The sequence below is a fragment of the Cebus imitator genome, unplaced genomic scaffold, assembly GCF_001604975.1.
Source record: "Cebus imitator isolate Cc_AM_T3 unplaced genomic scaffold, Cebus_imitator-1.0 Scaffold299, whole genome shotgun sequence".
Taxonomy (NCBI): domain Eukaryota; kingdom Metazoa; phylum Chordata; class Mammalia; order Primates; family Cebidae; genus Cebus; species Cebus imitator.
Genome location: NW_016107614.1, coordinates 639,351 through 656,949, shown reverse-complemented (window position 1 = coordinate 656,949; position 17,599 = coordinate 639,351). Strand labels below are relative to the sequence as shown.

General features: G+C 37.0%; 1 protein-coding gene across 10 annotated transcripts in view; it reads left to right on the top strand.

The window, feature by feature from the left end:
- Window positions 1–17,599, top strand: part of R3HCC1L (R3H domain and coiled-coil containing 1 like) — a 97,254-nt gene that overhangs the window by 416 nt on the left and 79,239 nt on the right. For 3 of the 10 annotated variants that reach the window (XM_037729327.1, XM_037729325.1, XM_037729324.1), the window contains exon 1: window positions 4–792. The exons of 4 other annotated variants lie outside the window; for them this stretch is intronic. The gene's annotated coding sequence lies outside the window, so the exon portion shown is untranslated. Of the gene's footprint in view, window positions 1–3; window positions 793–7,808; window positions 7,848–17,599 lie in introns of those variants that run through there. 3 more of the 10 variants (XM_037729320.1, XM_037729321.1, XM_037729322.1) reach the window with 2 other exon arrangements.

Below are 17,599 nucleotides of genomic sequence, written 5' to 3'. Positions count from 1 at the left end.
TCCCTGGTCACCCCCTCGGGGCTGCGGGGGCGTGGGCCGTAGAGGGTGCCCCCGAGACGATCCCGGGGCTGCTGCCGGTTTCCGGGCTTCGCTTCGAGACTTGCCTGTGAGCCTCTTTCGCTGCCCGGGAGCCTCGGGCTACGGGCTGGGAGTGAGCAATCTATAAAGGAGCATGTACTTCCTCCTCTTTCTTAGAAGGCCTTGGAAAAACCTCAAGTCCGACCTTTAAAGTTTGTCAGTGTAGCCGCCTCTCAGTTGTGTACGAGACGGGACACAGCATTTGCAGTTTGATGTCCTGGGAGAACTCGCAGTCTGCCACTTGGCTGGACCTGTGATCTTTTGTACCGTAGTTTGTTTACTGCAGCCTCGGTTTCCTTTTCTGAAAAGTGGGGATAATGGTCTTTGCCCTGCTGCCTTCCAGGGTTGTTGTGGGCTTCAGCAGAAGTGATATTCGTGCAAAAGCTTTGAACTCTAAAGCGTGTTTCAGGTATAACCTTGTCCTCCAGTCTCCAGTCTGGGTCAGTTGAGTTTTAAAACCACGTTCGTGTCTATACCAAGATCAAATTAGTTAATAAGTAGGGGGAAATGTCTTTGGAAACGAATCTGAACCATACAAATGTTTTTATGCCAGGTTCCTAGTGAAGAGGTGACCTTAGAGCGTTGCCACCTGTGGAGTCGATTTAAAACTTCATCTGGATTTTAAGGCCCACCAGAATTTAGACTCTTCTTCCTCGGCACGCACAACTGTCTACCCCTCTTGCTGTGTTATAACTTTCCTTCAGCATCACGCAGGTACCAGCATCTCAGAAAATAGCAAATGTTACTCAGATATGGTGGTGCTACAACAAATACCTGTCCCCAGCAGGTCTTGTGTCTTGTGTCACAGTTAAAATTTAGACTATAAATAGCCAAATATTCCATTCTGTTTCCTTTTTCGACGTTAAGCTTTGAGACTTTTAAGGAAGTTGCTTATTGTCTTATTTTTCCCCTTGTAGAAAGTGGTAATTCTGCAATCAGTTTTTTTTTGCGGGGGTGGTGGATAGAATCAGGATTTCACTATGTTACCCAGGCTGGTCTAACTCCTGGGCCCAAATGATCCTCCCACCTCGGCCTCCCAAAGTGTTGGTATTACAGGCGTGAGCCACTGGGCCCATTGTTACTCTGCAATTAATTTTTAAAGGGGTATGAAAGTGTAGTAATTTGGTATTTTTAGCCTGTGTTTATTCTGAATTTATTGATTGAAGAATACTTGAAAATGGTTCAAAAACAAGACAGGATGATAGTAAAGTTCATTTGCTCTTTGTATAAATTTAAGCAAATTTGAGTTCTAATCCTGGTTCTGTGGCTTACTACAGGTTGGAGTATCCTTATCTGAAATGCTTGGGACCAGAGTGTTTCAAATTTCAGATTTTGGAATATTTGCATATATATAGTGAGATGTCTTTGGGATGGGTCCCAAATCTAAACATGAAATTTATTCAGGTTTCATATATACCTTATATACTATTATTAATAATTATTAAAAATATACTATTTTTAATAATTTGATAATTTGTGGCCAGGCGAGCTACCTTATGCCTGTAATCCCAGCACTTTGGGAGGCTGAGTCGGGTGCATCTCGAGGTCAGCAGATCAAGACTATCCTGGTCAGCGTGGTGAAACCTTGTCTATACTAAAATACAAAAAGTTAGCCTGGCATGGTGGTGTGCGCGCCTGTAGTCCCACCTACTCAGGAGGCTGAGGCAGGTAATCGCTTGAACCTGGGAGGCAGAGGTTGCAGTGAGGTGAGAAGATCGCGCCAGTGCACTCCAATTTGGAGACAGAGTGGAGTCTCAAAAAAAAAAAAAAGTTTGTGAGCATTTTGGATTTCGGATTTTCACATTAGGGATTCTCAACCTGTAGTTTTTTATTTGGAGTAAATTAGTTGACTTCTCTGAGCCTGTTTACTAATCTGTAAAGTGGAGATAAATAGCATCTGTCACAAAGTGAGTACAAAGAATAAGTGAGATGTGACCATAAATGGCTTGGTAGTGCTGGGTACAAATAAAGCTCTCATTATTTTGTTGCTGTTGTTATTGATGATTATAATAATAGTGATGATGATAATTTTAGGTATTTTCCTGAAATTCCATTTATCTATAAAATGGGTAGTCATCCTTAATTCTAAAACTTTAAGAAGTTCTGTACAGTAAATAGAAGTTCTCAGATTGCAATTTGTTTTTTTAGCAATTACATTTTGTATTGAAATTATATTAGATTTTTTTTACAATTTTAGAGGTTCCTGAAATGCTGTTGTGCAACATTATTGGGCTTTGCTGTGTTTTTGTTTTTCCAGAGATTCTAAATGTGGCTTTGTACCTAGTTTGTTGAAATTGAACTGGTGCTTCATTTATAACCTGTAGTAAGATTGCACTTCTGTACATTGTAGCTTGTGACAGAACAATTATCTATCTTTATGCCTCTGATATTGACTAGGATAGACTTTTATGGAACAGTTTTGTCTTCCTGCCTTATTTTTATTTTTTTTAAGCCAGGCGATTTGACTTTAAAATTTCAGCCTATTGGATAGGGTCTGGGAGACTTGGTGACCTTCATTTTTTCAAGATGGCATTTCTTAGTGACTGATGCTGATGATGGCCTTGGTATGTGTGTATCTGCAGGCAGTGAGAGTTGAGAAAGAGCAAGGAGGAAAGCCTTATAGAGAAAAATGATTTGTTGGTCAAGGCAAAGTCTTGGAGTTTAGAATTGAAATATGTATTTTTTACTTCCTTCAAGTGCCGTATTGACTACCACATATCTGCAAATACCATATATTTTCTAAGCAGATTTAGATGCTTAGAAAATGTTTCCTTTACTCTGTGTTTTTGTTGTGGTATCCCTGGGCTATGTTTTACCAGCTACTTTCTTACCTTTAGTTATAAATCAGCAAGATAACTATTTTTTCACACCAGACTTGTATGCAAAGCTATGACAATAGAAAGTCACTTCCATTAAAATGTACTTTGTGTGCTATAATGTGTTAATTTTTCCTTTATGTTTTAATCTTAAACACTTTGACTGGGTGTGGTAGCTCACTCCTGTAATTCCAGCACTTTGAGATCCTTTTAGGTAGGCTCATTGGAGGCCAGGCGTTCGAGAGCCTGGGCAACAAAGCGAGACCTTGTCTGATTAAAAATAAAAAATCAATTAAACACTTTTGTTCCTTGATTTACTTAAAAGTAATTTTTGGAAGGTATACTAATTCTCAGCTACAGTCTGTGAATATGCATAGTGGATGCTCAGTAATGAGTGTGCCGAATAGTTTTGAATAGGAACATTTTGTTGGTTGTCCCAGGTCACTGAGGTGCAACGCTGGAGAGGCCATATATCATTGTGGCAATAACCTATGCTTTGGAGTCAAGACAGACCAAGATCTGAATCCAGGCTCATTAGATGTAACTTTGGTACATATGATCATTCTGAATTCAGTTTCTCATCATCTGAAAGACAGATTAGACTAATCCTGCATGGTCGAAAAGATGAAAAATTATTTGAATGAGGCACATACTAGCCAGGTTTAGTATACTATTAAAGATCAGGGTGTTATTACTATTTTTAAAGTTTTTTTTTTTTTTTTTTTTTGAAATGGGGTTTCGCTTTTTTTCCCAGGTTGGACTGCAGTGGCGTTATCTTGGCTCACTGCAACCTCCGCTTCCCAGGTTCAAGGGATTCTCCTGCCTCAGCCTCTTGAGTAGCTGGGACTACAGGCACGTGCCACCACGCCCAGCTAATTTTTTGTATTTTTAGTAAACATGGGGTTTCACCGTGTTAGCCAGGATGGTGTTGATCTCCTGACCTCAGGTGATCAGCCCACCTTGGCCACCCAAAGTGCTGGAATTACAGATGTGAGCCAGCGCCAGGCCAGTTTTTAATTTTTATTTTTTTATTTTTCAGAAACATATGGATTTTGTTGATACATCTATATTCATTCCCCTAATGCTTCAATGATCGGTGTGCTTCTTAGCCAAGGTTAAGGTTGTTGACTGTGACCATGGAACCCTGAAACACACAGCAAAGCTAATTGGCCAACATGGAGTTTGAGTCTGTGACCTTGTCCTCATTAGCTCCACAAGCTAACTATTCACAAATATCTCACCAGAATGAATGAAAAGACTGGTATATTTTTTATTTGGCCCTCAGGCAACTCATTAGACATAAGTAAATGAGCTAGTACCAGAAGTAAAAGTATAGATTTTTCATTAGCTTATATAAATAAATAATGATTAGCCCTCACACTTTGTATAAAACCGGCGACCTGTAGGATGATCTTTGACAACCCCACTAACCTAAGCTATAAGTCAGACATTTCTTTTAGTTGTTGAATTACATTTGTTATAGACTTCTCACCTACAGGAGAAGTGAGAAGAAACGGAGCTAGGCTATTCATGTCTTGAAAGAGTACTTTCCTTGTGTTGTGCTACCCACTAGGAAATGTGCTCTTCGCTAGTGCAGAAAACATTTAGAGTTATCCAGTAATGAGGCCAGCAGGATGGATGAAGCTTGGGAAACTCCTAAGAGCTTATTGAATTACAGAGAAATTCCAGTTGTCAAAGCATTAGATAGAAGAAAAGTTACAGGGTGTTACTCAGCAGCAGTAAGCCTGCATTTCGAGAGAATTTTCTCCTCTCTTAATAAAACATGGACCAATTGCTTCGAGTTTGTGGTGTCCATTTTTCACCGTCTCATGCTAGCCTTCTCTATAGTTTTTCATTCTTCAAATTCACCCTTCAGTTTTATTAATATTTGTTGTTCCTCTTGTATCTTTTTTTTTTTTTTTTAATGCCAAATATGGCTGAATTGGGACTAGGGATAAAAACAGAAGCAGAGAAGCACTGTTGGAAAATAGATTCTAGTATCTAGTATTGTGAGGTTTCCAAATAACAGGTCAAACTGAACGTGATAAAACGAATTTTTGGGATAGGCAAATGGCTGACTGTTCATGACTATTTAACCTGTGCAGGTAATATGGGCAAAAGGTGTATAGCACTCCTTAATGTCACATTTGCCTCTTAGAAAAGAATCTGAATGTGTATAGGGTAAATACTGGCTTGCAGTTGTGCTCTTTCAAGTTCTTTGCCATGGAATGCCAGAAGAGTCAAAGAAGGGAAGCACTTGGATTTATATCCTCACTTCTCAAATTTTATGCCAGTAGTCCTGTTTCTGTTTTCTTATCTTTAAAATAGGGTTAATAACCAACTCTGCTTGTTTATAAATATTAAAAGGAAAAGTAAACAAGGATGTCTTGAAAATGAGTTGGATAAGTGTGGGAGAGACCGAAAGGCAGAATCCAAGAGAAGAGCTCAAAGACATCTGCATACATCATCATAGAGACACATGAAATAGGCAGAGAGGGAGGGTCAGTCAGAGACAGAGAAGTAAAAAACACTGAGAGGGATAGTCACCTGGGCAGAGTTAGAAAGCAGGGGAATCAGAGTTGTAGAGAGAAGGGCAGAGTTAGGAATGAGGGACAGACATACAGGGAGGGAGATAGAAAAGAGTGAATGGGGCAGGGCGGGTGGGGGAGGGAACAACTAGGAGGTCATGACCAAGCTGGAGAGCTTATTCAGTTAGTTTTTGCCTGTTATTTGAGAAGGACTGTATATATTTATAGTTAGCTAGGAAAGGGAAAAGAAGCAGATATTAATAGTAAATCAAATAACATATTTATGAAATTTTTATTACACTAACTTTTTTCCTTAAATACTAAATTTATTTTGCATATTCAACATGCAAACATCAAGCCAATTTACTTATTACAGAACTGTTAACTACTTACTTCACCTCTTAGTGTCATTTAAAAACATTTAAAAAATTTAAGAGTAATAATATTTTTTTCTCAAAAAATTGTAATACATAATTTACTGTAGAAAACATGGCAAATACAGGAAATTTGAAAGTATAACAGAAAATACTCATAAACTCACAATCTAAACATAACATATAGTGAGGCCCACGTTTTTCATGTTTTTTCCCCCCAGTCTTCTTTTTCTGTGTATTTCCTCTTCTTTCCTAAAGGAATCAAAAGCTGTTTATATGTCCAAAATGAAACTATAACTATTTGTGGCAGAGCTAACTTTATAATCCTATTTTGGCACTTAGATACTTTCATAAACTATTTGTGTTCCCATTTTATTTCTTCTCTCCCTAGATTGTAAACTTTTAACTATAGACTGTATGTTACTCATCCTTGTGTCTTACAAATCTAGCAAGGTGTCTTATATATCATAGGTATTCAGCGTATATTTAAGATGAATTGTTAAGTCTCCTAAGTAGACACTGCCTTATTTAAACAGGTCTGCCAAATTGCACTTTAGATTGAACCTTCCTTAAAGTTGAAAAAAACTTGATTTTAAAGGTGGTGTGTGTGTGTGTGTGTGTGTGTGTGTGTGTGTGTGTGTGATGTGAAGCTACTGAACTGGGAAAGGACACCTTTTCTCTGGTTACCTTTTGTATGTTTGTAGCAAGCCACTTCAAAACGTAGTGGTGTAAAACAGCCATTTTATTGTGCTATGGATGTGTTGGAATTCAGACTGTACAGTTTCTGCGCAGATGGCCTACTTAAGCCTTAGCTTAAGTAGGAAGATTCGAAAGCTGGTGGTACTTGATGGCTGGTACTTAGAATCTGGAGGCTTCCTCACTCACATGGCTGGTGATTGATACTAATTGTCCCTCAGAACACCTACCTACCCACATAGGCTGATTTGAACTTCTTTGCAGCATGATGGTGGCTGTTTTCTAGGAGTGAGCATCTAGAGAGAACCAGGTAGAAACTGCATTGCTTTTTGTGACCAATTATTAATGTGTTTAATTACAAAATATTTTGCCTAGACCCTGGTTGGAATATTTTGTGACATATGGAACGTGTGCCATATTAACCTTTTCTAAATCTGAAAATTTCTGATTTCTGAATCTTGTCTGGTCCCACAAGTTTTGGGTTAGGGATTTGGGACTGGAATTAAAAACCTGGTGTTAGGAAACGATGAGTTTGTTAGCCTATTTTGGTAGTTCTAAACTTTTTATCACCTGAATCTTTCCAGAACTTTTGTGCTTCCGTTTCACATTTTCATTTCAAAAGATCCAGAAGGAAAAGAAATAGTCTTGATTTGTTTGTATGACCAGTACTTCTCTCTTACCATCCCACATAACTGTTTCAAACTTGTGACCATCTCTCAATATGTTCAGGATTTTTAGTGGCTTTTTACACCTCTTGGTCCTTCATGTGAGAACCAGTGATTTAAATTAAGTACTGGAGTTGACAAGCCCCAGGAGCCGTGTTCTTTGTTTTTGCCTCCAGTGTTGTCACTCTGACATTGCTGTTCTTTCCCTTTTTACCATAGTATTTCTTTTTTGTAATGTGTTTCTTGTTTTCTTCCTTGGGTATCCTGAAACTTATCTTTGCTTCTAACATGTTATTGAGGGACAGTGCTTCAAAAACTAGGCTAAGATCTGGGCTGCCAGTTTACTAACTTGCAGTGTGCCCTCTCAGTGGAGAGAAAACATTAAGTTCAGGGTTGAGGAATTTATCTTTGACTTCATAATGTCATGTAGTTTTAATTTTGTAAATTATTACTTTACCATAAATTCAGTATATGACTGTACATTACAAAATATTCCAAACAGGGTCTAGGGCAGTACTTTGTTTTTTTGAGTGTTTTTTCTTTTCCTTTTTTTTTTTTTTTTTTTTGAGACAGAGTCTCGTTCAGTCACTCAGGCTGGAGTGCAGTGGCGTGATCTCGGCTCTCACCACCTCCACCTCCTGGGTTCAAGTGATTCTCCTGCCTTAGCCTCCCAAGTAGCTGGGACTATAGGTGCGTGCCACCACGCCCAGCTAATTTTTTGTATTTTTAGTAGAGACAGGGTTTTACTGTGTTAGTTAGGATGGTCTCCATCTCCTGACCTCATGATCTGCCAACGTTGGCCTCCCATTGGGCTGGGATTACAGGTGTGAGCCACCACGACTGGCCTAGGGCAGTACTTTGTAATGTAGTTAAACACGTGAATAGTTTATATGTATTCATTATAGAGGATTTGGAAAATACAACCATATATTCACTACCTGGAAGTAACTGTTAACATTGGGATGTATAACCTGCCATTCTGTTTTCTGATTGTCTATTACAATAGCGCACACACATTTAAATTGGAATCTCTTGCTGTTATATATAAACTTTGTATCTTGCTTTAAAAATATATAATGGGTTGGGGCAGTGGCTCAATTATCCCAGCACTTTGGGGGTGCCAAAGTGAGAAGATTGCTTGAACTCAGGAGTTTGAGACTAGCCAGGGTGACATAGTGAGACCCATGTCTACAAAAAAATGTGGAATGTGAATGTCGCATGAATATATTACTGGGCAGTAATCTTTTTTATTTTATTTGTTTATTTGTTTTCCGAGATGGAGTCTTGCTCTGTCGCCCAGAGCTGGAGTGCAGTAGCACGATCTCAGCTCATTGCAACCTCTGCCTCCCAGGTTCAAGCAATTCTCCTGCCTCAGCCTGCCAAGTAGCTGGGATTACAGGCACGTGCCACTACACCCAGCTAATTTTTGTATTTTTAGAAGAGATGGGTTTCACTGTGTCGGCCAGGCTGGTCTTGAACTCCTGACCTCGTGATCCGCCCGACTCAGACTCTTAAAGTGCTGGGATTACAAGCCTGAGACACAATGCCCAGCCTGGGCAGTAATCTTTGGATTTGTCTTTGTTTTGGATGGTAACCTAGGAGATTGGGGTTCAAATTCTGGCTTTGTCCTTGCCAAACTGAAAACAAGCGGAAGTTATAGGATACCTCTGGGCTTCCAAGTTTCAGCTGTCATATTTCCTAAGTATTTCACACAACAGCCTTATGAAGGTTAACCCACTGCTTAGAACATTATTCATACGCAAAAGAAGTCCTAGTCTGGTCTATCTTTGAGATTCTTCTAGTTCTGCTACTGAATGAGCTCTAAGTTGAGAAATGCAAAATATAGCAGTATTTATGTGAGGTTATTTAGGCTTATGGAAGAGAAGGATCTTGAAGGAAATGAAAGAGTAACAAATTGACTGGAGGGGACAGAAGAAAACTCCAGAGGAATGGTGTGAAGTTGGGAACAAGGATGATTATAGTATGTGGACTGAGTGAGACAAACAAGTGATCTTACCAGTATTCCACAAATAGAAGTATGAAATTTACTGATAGGTAGTAAGGAGATAGGATTTGTTAAGTTTATATGTGTGTGGGGGTAATGAAGAAGAATTTAGGGGCAATATTGAAGGCTAGGCCGAAAAACTTAGATTTGATCCAATAGGTGGCAGGACATCTGTTAAGAATCATATAATGAAAACAGTGTTTGACTAAGGCTGCATTGGCAACTTTGTATGTTTGGTAACCTCAAGTAGAGGGAGTTGCTGAAGAGTACAGTATTTCAATTGTACTGTGGAATAATGTGGAAATAGATGTAGGAATAATGTAAAAATAGAAAACATGATACCTCTTGTGGAAGAAGAACAATAAGATGGGGTTAGAACTGGGAGTCAGAGTATCTCAAAATTCTGAGCCTGATGTATCAAGTGTATTGTGTCATTGATAGTGGCATTGGGAAAAGATCTCAGATAGATCTTGGAGAAAGATAATGAGTTCAATTTCTAATATATTCAGTTTTAGATATTAGGTTATTTAAGTGGTAGTTTAAAAAGTCTGGTGCTTTAAAAATTTATGACTCTAATTGAATGCTGCCCCTTTTAAAGTAATGTTTTTGAGGACATGCATTTATTCTAGCAAATAAATATTCTTTGGAATTTGTCTTTTCAAACTGCTTTTAGAACCTGTAGAGCCACATAGGAAAACCATTCTCATGACTTTATGGTCACATCGCTTGTCCCCAGAAGAATATGATCTCACTTGGTCACCCATCTATTTACCATACATATTACTGTGTAATAATTGGCAGTTCCTAAAAATTAATCTGCAGAAACAAAATTTATTACCATGGAGGATATTTTAATGACTATTGTGATTGTTGGGGACACTAAAAAGCCTTAAGCTGTGATAGCATCTTTTTTTGTTGACAAATTGTTCACATACTATATACAATTCACCCATTTTTTGGTGGAGGGGTACATGTGATAATAAATGTATATAATTTGTAAAAATCAAATAAGAGTAAATAGGGATATCCATCACCTTACACAGTTGTCTTTTCTTTTGTTAAAAGCATCTGAAATATGTAATAGATTATTGTAAACTTTAGTCATCCTACTGATCTATCAAACACTAGGTCATATTTCTTCTATCAAATTGTATGTTTCTACCCATTAATCAACCTCTTTTTATCTTCCCCATTCCTACCCCTTCTTGGCTTCTGGTACCCACCAATCTACATTCTGTTTTCAAGATCTGCTTTTCAGATCCCACATACAAGTGAGAACGTGATATTTGTCTTTCAGAGCTTGGCTTATTTTACTTAACATGATGACCTGTAGTTCCATTTATGCTGCTCCAAATGATGAGATATCATTCTTTAAAAAATTTTTTTGTTCTTCATACATTTATCCATTGATGAACACTTAGGTTATTCCATATTTTGGATATGTGAATAGTGCTGCAAAAAAAAAATAACATAGAAGTGCAGATGTCTCTTTAATATATTGATTTCCTTTCTTTTGGATATATATCCAGTGGTAGAATTGCTGGATCATATGATGGTACTATTTTTCATTTTTTGAGGGACCTCCATATTATTCCCCATAGTTGCTGTATTAATTTACATTCTCTCCAAGAGTGTAGAAGAGTTCCCCTTTCTCCATATTCTCACCAGCATCTGTTATGCTCTGCCTTTTTTATAAAAGGCATTTAAGTGGCATCAGATTATATCTCATTGTGGTTTTGATTTGTATTTCTCTGATGAATAGTGATGTTGAACATTTTTTTCATATACCTGTTGGTATATGTTGATATATGTTGTTTTGAGAAACGTCTATTCAGATCTTCTGCCCATTTTAAAATCATGTTTGTTCTTTTGCTCTTGAGTTGTTTGAACTCGTTATATATTCTCGTTATTAATCCTTTGCTAGATGGATAGTTTGCAAATATTTTCTCCATCCTATGGGTTATCTTTTTACTTTGATTGTTTCCTTTGCTGTGCAGAAACTTTTTAGCTTGATGTAATCCCATTTGTCTATTCTGCTGTGGTTGCTTGTGCTTTTAAGTTCTTACACAAACAATCTTTGCCTAGATCAATGTCCTGGAGCAATTCCCTAATGTTTTCTTCTAATAGTTTGATAGTTTCAGGCCTTACATATTTAAGTATTTAATCCATTTTGATTTGTTTTTTGTATGTAGTGAAACATAGGTTTTAGTTTCATTATTCTCCATATTATTATCCAGTTTTTCCAGCACCATTGGTTGAAGAGACTGTTCTTTCCCCATTTTATGTTCTTGGTGCCTTTGTCAAAAATAAATTGGCTATAAATATGTGGGCTTATATTTGGAGTCTCTATTTTGTCCCATTGGTCTGTGTGTCTGTTTTAATGCCAATACCAGGCAGAGTTTTGTAGTATAATTTGAAGTCAGAGAGTGCAGTACCTCCAGCTTTCTTCTTTTTGCTCAGGATTGCTTTGTCCATTCAGGTTCTTTTGTAGTATAATTTGAAGTCAGATAGTGCAATACTTCCAGCTTTCTTCTTTTTGCTCAGGATTGCTTTGGCTATTCAGGTTCTTTCGTGCTTCTATATAGTTTTTGTGATTGTTTTTCTGTGTCTGTGAAGAATGTCATTGGTATTTTGATAGAGATTGCATTGAATCTGTAAATTGCTTTGGGTGGTATTGTCTTTTTAACTGTGTTACTTCCTCTCATTCATGAGCATGGAGTATATCTTTCTGTTTTTTGATATCGTCTTCAGTTTCTTTCATCAGTGTTTTATAGTGTTCCTTGTATAGCTCTTTTACTTTGGTTAAATTGATTCTTTGTAGCTATTATAAATGGGACTGCTTTCTTGCATTCTCTTTCAGATTGTTAGCTATTGGCATATATAAATCTACTGATTTTTGTTGTTGATTTTTGTGTCCTACAACTTTACTGAATTATCAGTTCTAAGAATTTTTTGGTGGAATCCTTAGGTTTCTCTCTGTATAAATCATTTTGTCTGCAAAGAGGGACAATTGGCTTCTTACTTTCCAATATGGTGCCCTTTATTTCTTTTTCTTGTCTTATTGCTCTGGCCAGAACTTCCATTATTATGTCGAGAAAGTGGTACATGTGGGCATCCTTGTCTTGTTCCAGATTTTAGAGGAAAGGCTTTCAAATTTTCCCTGTTCAGTGTGATGTTAGCTGTGGGTTTGTCATATATAGCCTTTATTATTTTGTGTATTCCTTCTATACCCAGTGTACTGAGGATTTTTACCAGAAAGGGATATTAGATTTTATTGAATACTTTTTCAGCATCTATTAAAGTGATTGTATGATTTTTTGTTCTTGGTTCTGTTAATGTGATGTATCATGTTTATTAATTTACACATGTTGAACCATCTTTGCATCCCTGGGATGACTCCTACTTGATCATGGGAAATGATCTTTTTAATGTGTTGTTGAATTTGGTCTGCTAGTATTTTTACATCTATGTTCGTTAGTGTTACTGACCCATAGTTTTCTTTTTTTGTTGTGTCCTTGACTGGTTTTGTTATCAGGGTAATGCTGGCCTTGTAGAATGAGTTGGAAAGTATTCCCTCTCCTTCACTTTTTTGGAAGAGTATGAGCAGAATTGGTATTATTTGAATATCTGGTAGAATTCACCAGTGAAGCCATCAGGTCCTGGGCTTTTCTTTAATAGGAGACTTTTTACTACGGCTTCAATTAGGCTTTTCTTTATTGGTTTGTTGAGGTTTTCTATTTCTTCATGGTTCAATCTTGATAGGTTGTATATGTCTAGGAATTTTATCAGTTTCTTCCCGGTTTTCCAATTTGTTGGCATATAGATGTTAATAATCGTCTCTAATGATTCTTTGTGTTTATGGTCTCACTTGTTTTGTCACCTTTTTCATTTCTGATTTTATTTATTTGGGTCTTCTCTTTTTTCTTAGTTTAGCTGAAGTTTTGTCGATTTTGTTTCTCTTTTAAAAAAACTGACTTTTCATTTCATTGGTTTTCTATAGTCTAAATTCTATTTATTTCTTTCCTTCTACTAATTTTGGGTTAGATTTGTTCTTTTCTAGTTCCTTGAGGCACATTGTTAGATTGTTTGAAGTCTTTCTGCTTTTTTGATGTAGGCATTTATTGCTATAATGTCCCTCTCACTGCTGCTTTTGCTGTATTCTATAGATTGTAGTGTTATATTTCCATTTTTAGTTGTTCCAAGATATTTTTAAATTTCCTTAATTTCTTCATTGATCATTCAGGTATTACTTAATTTCCATATGTTTGTGTGTTTTCCGTAAAGAGGAGCAGAGAAGACTAAGGATGAAAAATTAGGGAATACGCATAGTAATGGAGTAGGAAGCAGCAAAGGAGCCAGCAAAAGAGTAGAGAGAGATTGTTTAGAGAAAGAAGGAAAACAAGGCACATACATTAGTGTAGAGGTTATATGAATTTGGATGAGATTTAGTTGCAACCAAGTTCCAGAGACTTAAATGTGTTAGAAGTTCATGTCTGTAGAGTTAGGAATTCCAGAAGTACGCAGTTTAGGACTTATGTGGTTTGCCATGGTGTCATGTTTCCCCACTGTGCTTGGATTCTATTATTTTCCAAAGGCACTTTAGAGTCTAAGACAGCTACTAGCTTCACCTGTTTCATGTACAGCCAATCAACAGAAGGAGAAAGAGAAGAACACATGTTACTTCCTTTAAGGATACTTCCTGGAATTTATATGTTACAGGTTGACTATCCCTTATCTAGTATCCTTAAATCCACAGAAGCGTTTCAGATTTTTTTCACATTTTGAAATATTTGCATTACTCTGTGGATATCACTCAGGCCAGGCCATCTTGATACTTTCAACCGTATCATCATACCATAGAGCAGAGAATAAGAGAATAAGCGAATAAAAAAAAAAAAAAAAAAAAAAAAAGTAATGCAGTACATCTTGACCCTATGTGAGGCATTGTGGGGAGTCTACTGTTGGCATATCCGGCATATACACGTGTCATTTTATTACTCTTTGTGGGTATGCTTGTGTGGAGGAATCTGGTGTGTGCAGATACATATTGCAGCTGATGGGGGCTAGGAGGGTCTTTCTTTCCTTGGGGACACTGAGTAAACTGTGTTGAGTGCCTGCATTGTGACTGCAGCCTGTCACATGAGATCAGGTGTGGAATTTTTCACTTGTGGCATCCTGTTGACACTCAGAATGTTTTAGATTTTGTAGCATTATAGATTTTGGATTAGGGAGTTCCATGTATACCACTTTTGCTCATATTCCATAGGTCAAACTTAGTCACATAGCCACACCTTGCGGCTGGAGAGGTTGGGAAATGCAGACTTTGTTTTGAATGGTCAGTGCCTGGCCATTCAAATAAAGAGCAGGAACAGTGAGAATAATCCCAGTGTAGCTAGATGAAGAATACAGGGTGGATAACAGTTCATTGTCTTTAGGACAGTTTAATTCATTATTGATTATTCTTGATAGAATTTTTATAATTACTAAACTATGAGTACAAATTCACTCTTGTCAAATTGCATGAACAGTATGTTGTTTTTAGGGTGTAATCTCTTCATGAATCCTTGCTTAATTAGGATTATCAGTTTCTCACGAAAAAAAAATTATATATATGTGTGTATGTGTGTATGCATCCCCCATTTAACATTACTGTTGGTCAGAATTATTTCATATGATAACAGTGTGAGGTAAAATTGATGGTAAATAAGCTGCTGATAACCCTCTTCTGTTTTAAGCCTGTAATTTTACCCAATCTTCTATTTACTCTCCAGTTTGGTTGTTTTTTTGGCCAATGTTTTTAATCTGTCTCTGTCCTTTTATATTACCACTCTCTCTCACTGCTGTTAATTATACTTCCCAAAATAGATAAATGAGCAAATTTAATTAAATGTGTTATTTGCACTGTCTCCTGATCATTAATGAATTTGTAAGTAAGGTCAGACCTATAATCTTCCTAGTATTATAATTCCTGAATCTTCACTGTCTACTCAACTGGTAATTATTTGCTTAATATTTTTTTAAAGCTTTTACATTTTGTGTGTTTGTGCTCTTTCACTATTAGAAAGATAAAGATCTTCTAACAAAAAGGAAACTTTTTCTGTAGGATAGTCTGTCCCTTTCAGTTGAAAATTTTTCTTTAGACGTGTTTTTGAATGATGAACAATTAAAAGTTTATATGTTGCTAATTGGATTTTTTTAAAAAATAAAAAAATTATTTAACATATTTTGTCAATAGATGTGAGTTTAAAATAGACATATTTTACAAAGTCCAATAGTAAAAGAAAAAAATGACTTAGAACAAAATACAGTGAGTAGTTTTTGTCCCACCACTCCCCACTCTCTAGTTCTCTCCCTAAAAAGTAACTACTTTCAATTCCTTCAGCTGTTTCTTCCGGCATTAACATATCTCTGTATTTTAAAATAATATATGTACAATGCTATCTTTTGATTTACTAGTATTTTTTTCCATTATATATGGAGTTTGTTTTATGGTAGAGAAAGTTTTACTGTTATTAAATACCATCTCCACTGCTGCTTTTCCCTAGCTTCCTAATTTAGTTATATTAAAATATTTGGTTAAGTCAAATAGTTAATGTTATGTTTACATTACTATGCCTGTGCAAATCTTATTTGCTGATAGTGTTTTAAATAGTCCCTCGGTGCAGTTTTCTACAAGGTCAATCACAGTAACCTGTCAGTTCCAATTTTCTTTTCTTTTCTTTTTTAATTATTGGAAATTTCTTTTCTAGAGACTTCCAGTGTCCTATTGAAGCCTGCTCTCTCAACCTGCTGCATTGCTCTTTTCGTGGTATGATTTCCGCTTGTCATCATCCTTAGATTTTCTCTCCTGGGTTTGATTCTTTGAATATTGTTAGAATTCATATCATCTTCAGGCTTCGTTTACCTCTTGCTTAGGTGGAACACATCCTCTAGTAGTTGTGTTGGATTCAGAAGATGATACTGTGGCAGAGAGCATGAGGATGACAGCCTTCAGCATGCCTGCTCTCTCACATAGCTTCAATCTGGATTGGTTGCCTTCTGCTGCCGGTGCACAGTTATCATCTTAGAGTCCTAGAGTCCCATTCAGTAGTATTCCTTCACTTCTCTCTTGTGTTGGATGCCTTGTTTTCCATATCTTATTTCTTCTTTCCTTTGGTTTGTTTCCTTGTTTGCTAAACGATGATAAGACCATCAGTCTCTAGAATATCTGATCAGGCACAATCTCCTTGAACAAAGCAGATTGCTACTTTTATATAATGTTATGGGGGAGTGTGGTGCTCAGGGATTAGAAAATTTTAAGAGGCAGCAGAAGTGGATTAACATAATCTATAGAGGAGTGGTTACTTGGCTGAAACCGTTGTTGATTGGTTGGCACTTGGGTATTTTATTGTAGTGACTTTCTCCCTAACTTTAAATTGGCTGACTTTTAAAAGTAAAGGGCTAAGCTGACACTGATTGGCTTGTGAAAGAAAAGTGAGTTGTTTTTACAATCGAATGGGTGTAAGTAGTCCTTGGCAACTTTTTACTATAGTCATGAACAATCAGTCTTTCCTGAATTTGTAAGAACTTTATAATTCCCAATCTTCTAGTAACTTTTTAGGAAAGCGTACATGGTAGGTAATTTTTTGAGCCTTTCCATGTCTGAAAATATTTTTGGTTTCTATTTTCATATTTGATTAATATAGTTTTGGTAAGTGTAAAACTCTAGATTGGAAATATTTTTCTTCAGAATTTTGAAGGCATAGTTTCTTTTTTCTCTTCATCCTTTGTTGCTTTTGAGAAGTCTTCAGCCAATGTGAACCCTCTTCCTTCGTTTGGATCTTTTCACTCAAAAGTTGTTAGATCTCTGCTTTGTCCTCAGTGTTCTGAAATTTCACAGTGATGTGCTTTGGTGTGGTTCTGTGTTTGTTTTTATCCACTGTGCTGAGTGTTTGTGGGGACCTTTCAATCTAGAACTGTTTGGGTTTATCTGATGTTTTCTCATGATTGGATTAAGATTATTCATTTTTGGCAGGAGTACCACAAAGTATTGTTATGCTTTTGCATCATATCAGGAGGCACAAGATGTTCAAATACTGGTAATGTGATTTTAGATCACTTGATTGCTACTGTTTTTCCTTTTGTAATTTTTTTGTGGTAAAATATATATAATTTATTTTTATGTTTGGACCTTCCTCCCCGCCTTTTATTTTTGAGACAGAGTCTTGCTTCATCACCCAGGCTGGAGGGCAGTGGCTCAATCTCCGCTCACTGCAACCTCTGCCTCTCAGGTTCAAGCGATTCTCCTTCCTCAGCCTCCCTAGTAGCTGGGACTACAGGCATGCACCACCATGCCCGGCTAATTTTTGTATTTTTAGTAGAGACGGGGTTTCACCATGTTGGCCAGGATGGTCTTGATCTCTTGACCTTGTGATCCACCTGCCTCCCAAAGTGCTGG